The following is a 7736-nucleotide window of genomic DNA, read 5'->3' on the forward strand; positions in this document are numbered from 1 at the left end:
CAGCAGCGAATGGCTGATCTCTGAACCATCAAAACAAAAAGAGAGTGAGATGATACTTGCCCCATGTCATCCAGAATGTTATAAGTCTCCTACTCGATCTTTACATTGCAAAAGTGGCACAGAAGCTGCATATGAGGTAGCATATATACAAATTTGGCATGACATATAAACAGAATTTTGGGCAGACACAGAACCTGCTCAGAGCAGCCTTGATTCACCAGTGTAAAGTCAACTTCAAAGAAATAATCTGAATAACTATTACCTTTGTTTGACTACAGAATTTGTGAGGAAATATCCTTTTCATCATGCTTCTCTGAGTGAATATATGAACAGAAAATGAAAATATTAACCACCATACTTTGTTATAATAACCTAGTGATGAATACACAAACAAGAGTTGAATAGAAACTCACTTTGATTGTTGGTCAACATCTGTGAAAAGAGCAGATACACAGTGAGGGAAGGTGGAAGGGATGCAACAAAGATGTTCAATGCTGAGAGTTGCAGATCTTACCATAGCAGTCCTTGAGAGAGATTCAGCAGCAGAGCAAGGATGAAAAAAAGGAATACACGGTCCATTTTCCCTCGGTGAGTCTCTTAAAGGATTTGTGTTTTAGCTTGAATCAAACTGAGAAGAGTTGAACTGAGCTGAGTGGCAGCATTTCTTATATATTCCCTATCTGGGAGTGTCCACCATTGGGTTTAAGGTTAAAACAAAAGAGACAATTTAATAAGAATGTAAAAGCTTATACCATGTACTTATGTAATACCCTCTGACTATGTATAATTACATTTGTTTATTTATTTGAATTCATCACGACTACATGATACTTGTATCAGTCTAATAAAAAAGTTGTCACTAGTAGTCGTTCAGTAGTATCAGCTACCTGAGTTAAAAGAATATTCCAGGGTCAATACAAGTTAAGGTCAAGCGACAGCATTTGTAGCATAACATTGATTACCACAAAAAATAATTTCAACTTGTCTCTTCTTTTCTTTAAAGAATCAGAATTCTGGTTTCCAGTAAGGCACTTACAATGGAAGTGAATGGTGCCAATCCGTAAACGTTTAATTACTCACTGTTTCAAAACTTTAACAACAACACATAAACAATATGCATGTAAACATGTTTTTTTAGTGTGAAAAAAATCGCTTACTAACCTTTTCTGTGTAAAATTATAGCCAATTTTACGACTTTGTTGCCATGACGATGTAATGTCAACAAACCCTATCATGATGATTTAAACAACTTTACAGTTCAAATAACACATTCTTCTGTGTTATTAATGTAAGTACTTTTATAAAATGATAAGCTTCAGATTTCTGCCTTTAAACCCTCAGAAAATTGGCCCAATTTACTTCCATTGTAAGTGTCTTACTGTAACCTAAATTTTGTATTTTTTTTTAAGAAAAGTAGGGACGAGTCGAAATACATTTTTGTGGTAATCAACATCATCCCACAAATGCTGTCGATTGAGCATCACTTGTATTGAACCCGGAATATACCTTTAAGATGTATTCGTCATTATTATCAGATCATAGATATCAGATCATTGAATATGTATACTGCTTCCATTTTAACATCTTAAGAGTTTACGGCCAGAATATAGAGATCATATTTACAAGTACACATGGCACAGAATACAAATGCAATATAATCGTCACTTGATGTTTTTAAAAACAGCATGTTCTTTGAGCTCTGTTTGTGTCAGAATATCTTTGGACAAGTTACAACCTAAATCACTGACAGCATCAGTCTATTACAATTCATACCTATGACAGTGAGATCTCAGTTTCACAAGAAACCGCTCTGTAAGCCAAATAAGAACACACTTACATTATGAATGACAGCTGAAACATCTTGAGCAACTGTGAACGAAATAAATGTAATCCAACTCAGTAGGTGAGGTTGCCATAATCCTGTGCAAAAAGCTTACCTTAAAATGCACCATGGAGTGCTGAAATAAGACTACACTGCAAATGGCAGAAATCCCCATCTGTACTGGTTGATGGACCTTACATTGGCGATAGCTTCTCATGAGTTTTTGTATTTATGTATCTAAAACTTGGCTACTACTGTTAGTGCCTCATAATATTGATTTAGACCAATAACACAAATCCGGCCTTAAAGTAATATTCTGGGTTCAGCTTTGCATAGACAAGGTTAGTAAGCAATTTTATCACAATAAATTTGTGTTAACATGTATCATGATTGCATCTTGTGGCTACACCTTTGAAACTATGTGTATTTTTCTGTCTACTGGCCACATTCACTTCCATTTTAAGTGCCATACAGTAACTTTTTTTTTTAATTTTTGTCGAAAATATTTTTTGTGATAATCATTATGCCACATTATGCCACAAATGCTTTTTTTGTATTAAACTCGGAATATGCTTGTAACTGTGGGTTGATTTTTCTTTCAGATACCTTTAAGGATTGTACATCTAAAGCGCCAATGTTGGACCTTTGTGCCACACACTGATAACAGAGTTTGGCCACACCTGAATAGTGCATCAAATCTCCACAGATATTTTGAGAATTACTATAAACCTATACTCCCAAAATTGCATGATCCTTTGTCGCTATACTTACATAATAATAAATACACTGCTTTACTGGCACTGCACCTGTGATTAAGTTTTGAAAGAACACAATGGGAATTATTTTGTTTACTAAAGATACAGTCACTTTTCTATAGTCTCCAGTCATTATTTAAGGTTAAATTATTGTGTTGTAGATTTGTCAAGTCATGTTCGAGAGAATAACTTGAATAAGTAGGATTTTAAACAAATGTCACTGCATTATTATTTTGTGGACAAGGCCTCACTGAACTGTATATGAAACATATCATCACTTCCCTCAGAAAGGGTTGGACAAAGGCAGGAAATATCGGAATAGATTCACATTCCAAAATCTGTTTAAATTAATTTGGTGATTAATGTTCATTAATGTTCTGGCTTTAAAATTTGCTGGGCGAAAATGTAGTAACATGGCTTTATGCTATGTTATTCAACAGAAGAATAGAAATAGGACTGTATATTTTTTTACTCTTACCTGTGGCACTGCCCTACAATGCCGATACGCAGTAACTAGTATGCAACACTGAAACTAAGATAAAATAGCTTAAAAGTTTTTATTGTCCATCCAAATGTGGATTATAAAATAGTCCTGCAGATCATAGTCTAAAGGTGTCTTTAAACAGCCAAGTTAAGCCTGCTCTGTGCCTTCTCAAATATCTGTGTAAAGACGCAATGCCATATAAAAGCCAGACAAAATTATGCCTGCTCTGACACAACTCAGCCCAGATTAACAAAAGTTTCAATGCTGTTTTGGTTCTGTATAAATTAAATACAGCATCAGTGCAGCTTTAAACTGTTGTTGTAATGATAGAGCATACATTTCATATTTTCATTAATTTCATACACTGTAAAAAAAACAATATGTGAAATTTAATTACATTAAAATGTATTTTAATGGCTGCATATTTTACGGTTCACCAACATTTATATTATTAAATTACTGTATATACATTTGATATACTAACCTACTGGAACTCTAAAAGTATAAAAAGATTTTTACTTTAAAGTTGAATTATTAATCACTGTAGTAAATACAAAAGGCCACATACTAACTTAAAGTTCATCAAGAGTGGTACTTCTGGGACCAATACTTTATACACATGTACAGAAAGTGCACCATAAAACACCATCAGGGTAATTCATGTGAAACTAAAATAATGTAATAAATATTAATACTGAAGTATGTAACTTCTTCTATTTTAAAATACTTTGTCCAATCCCAGCTTAAAATGCAGACAACTGTAAGCGATTTGTGGTTTATTTTGTTTTCGACAGCTGTAAACACTGTGTCTCTGTGGCACTATAAAATGTCCAGTTTGTTTTGAGCGACCCGTCCAGCCCGACACAACAACATTGACTCAACCAATGGTGTGAGATGGGAGCGGGACTATGTCTTTGTTTTACCAACGGCACATAGGAACAGATTCAGAAAGCAGAGCGCTAGATGGCGCTCATTGCTGGGTAGTTAAGGATTACATGTAATCAGATGACAAAAATCTAGTACTTGTAATTGGATTAAATTATATTTTGAAATACTAGTAATTGGATTACTGTTACGTTTTATAGATTAAATTATTACATATTAACAAGTCAATAGCAATACATTTTTGTATAATTTATTGTTCTTTTTCATAGCATATCATATTCTTAACCCAAAGTGCAATAGTCTCACAGATGAACAATTTTGAGCATATGCTCCTTTTACATTACAACAGTCAGGCACAGGAACAGTTTTTTCCATCAGGCTATCCATCTCATAAACAGTTAAAGCTGCCCCATTGAGCAATAATGATGTGCAATACACAGATTAAGTCTATTTATATTATCTAACGTATCCTCTTCTGCCATTACATACAAAGAAAAAAAAAACTTTTTGCACTGTACATAACATACTGTATTTTTGTACTTTATATAACGGATTTGTTTTAGATTTTTTTTGCACTACGTATGTGTGTGTATGAAGCTGTGTATATGTACGAATATGTAAAATATATATATTTCTTTATTTTTATTTTTTATTATCCGTGTCTTGCTGCTGTTTTTGTATTGTTGTGCACTGGACACTCCTGTCACCAAGACAAATTCCTTGTATGTGTAAGCATACTTGGCAATAAAGCTGATTCTGATATATGCATCTCAGCTAAGGAATAGGTGATGGACTATTACTAAGTAGTTATTATCTCACCAATGGTGTGCAGCTCACACATTGAAATTAATTGCTTCAAAGGATCTAGTGGATGCCATCTCTAAGGGTCTTGCCCACAGTGTACACAATAGTTCAACTGCAAAATGTGCATCGCTCTACTGTACGAGTCCACTGCATGAAACATGGCATAAAACTGTTCCTTGTGTGACTCGGTGGAACTGTGCTGGTGCGATGAACAGGAAGGCAGACGAGGGGCGAGGATCTAAATGCAGGGTAGGCTTTATTGGACAACTAAAGAGACAAAACAAAAACAAAGGAAACACCCGCAATGGGGAAACACAACAAAAACACGAATATATACAAAGGTAAAACTGGCAGGATGAACATTAAAGAACACGGAAACAAGCATCCATATACATCGACGATCGACAAGGGAATGGAGAACAAACAGTGTTTATATACACTGGAGACATGATGAAGACAAACTACAATCAGGTGAGCACAATGACACAGGGCTGGCAGTGATGAGGGCCGAGGATCATGGGAAGTGTAGTTTCTGACAAAGACAAGTGAGACCCAGGGCAGACAACAAGGGAATCGTGACAGCTGGTCATCATTCACTTGCATTGTATGGATCTACAGAACTTAAATATTCTTCTAACAATCTTTGTACATGATCAGCAGAAGAAAGTCATATACATCTGGAATGGCATGAATATGAGTAACAAAATGTGTAGTAACTGTGTCTTTCCTTTGCAAGGCAGTGCATTAAAACCCCCCAAAATATACAGCAAAAACCATGAGATCAAAGATGTGACTAATATGACATAAGTATATGAGATAAATAAATAAATGACATAACATGACATGACTTTGAAAATGACAGAAAAATCTGATAACCTTGATGGTATCGTGACTAATATGAGACACAGAATAAAAAATATGTATTCAATACCAAATGCTTTAACAATCACTTTTCAATACTTCTCTCATTTTACTTCTTTTATTATTCTTCATTGATTTCCTTTTTATTTTTTTTTGACCTTTCATTGGCATTATTGTACACTGTTCTCGGATTGTTGCTACACTACAGGAGCTTAAACTGCGCCACATGCTCGGATGTCTCAACTTTCGTGCACGGAAACATATGACCTTGTACTCGAGGACACTCTGTACATAGACGTCACTAGTCGGCAGACTGGCACAATCCACTTATCTGCTGGATAATCACATCACCGCTAGATGGTGCTGCAGTGCGACTTTTTTGTAGGATTCATCATTGATAACTGTAATCTGTCCTAAACACAAACGAAGCAAGTCTGTGTTGCATTCAGAATGAGTTATAAATATGTTATATCAAGATATAAGTATGCATGCTTTTATCAGGATCAGTAATTAAGAGTGATAGTTAAGACTTGCCAAATTCATTTTAGGATAACTACAACCCCTGATTAAATTAAAGACAAAATATTAATACTGAAAACTGGTGGTTTAGAGAAAAGACACTTTAAAATAACTGGTTAGTGCCTTTTTTTTATCTGCATTTTGCACATCAAGCACATTTTAAGTGCAGGCACCATGCCTGTGTGGACACAAGAAGCACGTGTGAGTTTGAGTTTGTTGAAAAGAAAAAGGTGTCCTTTGAGGTTGTTTAACACGAGAATGATTTAGTGCGCCATAGTATTGCATTGCCTTCACCTCCCAGCTGTTGTCAATGGGGCTATTAGTGTTTGTGAAGTCGTTCACACACACCTGTTTCTGGGGTCATGACCTCTGTCAGAATTCCAGAGCACCGAGGTGTGACCTTTTGTGGTAAAGCAATAAACCAAATTTACACAAAAGCTTCAATCCGAAAAGGTCTCAAGATGCTTCGTAAAAGTGTTGTAAAACATCTACCTAACAGTGAAACTGACAGAACTGCAAATAACGAGGGCATTTCAGCTTCAGACAGAATGCGGTAGCATGAAGCTCATAGAAATGCAGCGCAAGCTGCGTCGGAGAATGACCTTGATTCAAGGTCGCGTGTTCGTTCTAAATGACAACGGGAACACTGGCGCTTCCTGTTTCCTTTCCGGTTTTTAATTCCTTTCTCGTGCGTTTTGCTTCGACACAAACACACACATAAACATGTATAATGTTTTATCAGTCTCTATTCTTGTGTCATATTCACTATTAATGCGACATTCACTCCGTTTTGCAAAAATGACACGGTTTTCTGTGCAGGTGGACAGGTTTCAGTCACGCTGCCTGGTGTGCATTCCTAAAATAGACCACTGTAATAATTTCCTAAACACGGGACTCTTTTCCGTTACAGCAGTACTATCTCGAGACGCACCCCAGCTCTCTTTCTCTCTCAACACTTTGCCATGATCAGGTTACGGTGAGAATTGTCTCTCCTTATTTTACTCCTCTCTCCGCAGTCACTGTGAACTCTGCGCCGCTGGCCCAGAGCCCAAAACTACGAACCAGCTGACTATGGGAGGCCTAGAGCAGCAAGTTGGGTCAGTGTCACAAGACCGAGAGCATACTGACATTTTCCATGCCATCTAAAGCGTTGTGTGATTTACAGTTGTGTCGTGAGCTTCTGTGAGACAAATGCATTCGAGCTACACTCAAATAGCCTAAATAAGTAGCATACCCAATTGCGTTCCGTTTATAAAAGGCTGTGTAGACTGTGTGATTTTGATAATGAAGAGGTGTCTCGCGCACTTTTAAAATATTCCTTTTTTTTTTTTTTTTTTTTTTTTTAACCCAGCACGACTTCAAAAAAACGCGGCGATCCTGCGCGGACCGCGATAAAAAAAAAAAACGTCCGATCTGCGCATGATTACCCTACATAGAAAACAATTGAAAAGTAGACCAGATGGACACAAAAACGGGTTCACACGTCCCATTTGTTCGTTTACATTTTTTAATTGAGTGACTTCCTTTAAGTAAAAGTGAAATACATCAGACAACAACCGCTTCAGATTTTATAAAATGGCTTCTAAAAGCGGCAATCATGCACGAG

The sequence above is a fragment of the Xyrauchen texanus genome, chromosome 34 (assembly GCF_025860055.1).
Source record: "Xyrauchen texanus isolate HMW12.3.18 chromosome 34, RBS_HiC_50CHRs, whole genome shotgun sequence".
NCBI lineage: Eukaryota > Metazoa > Chordata > Actinopteri > Cypriniformes > Catostomidae > Xyrauchen > Xyrauchen texanus.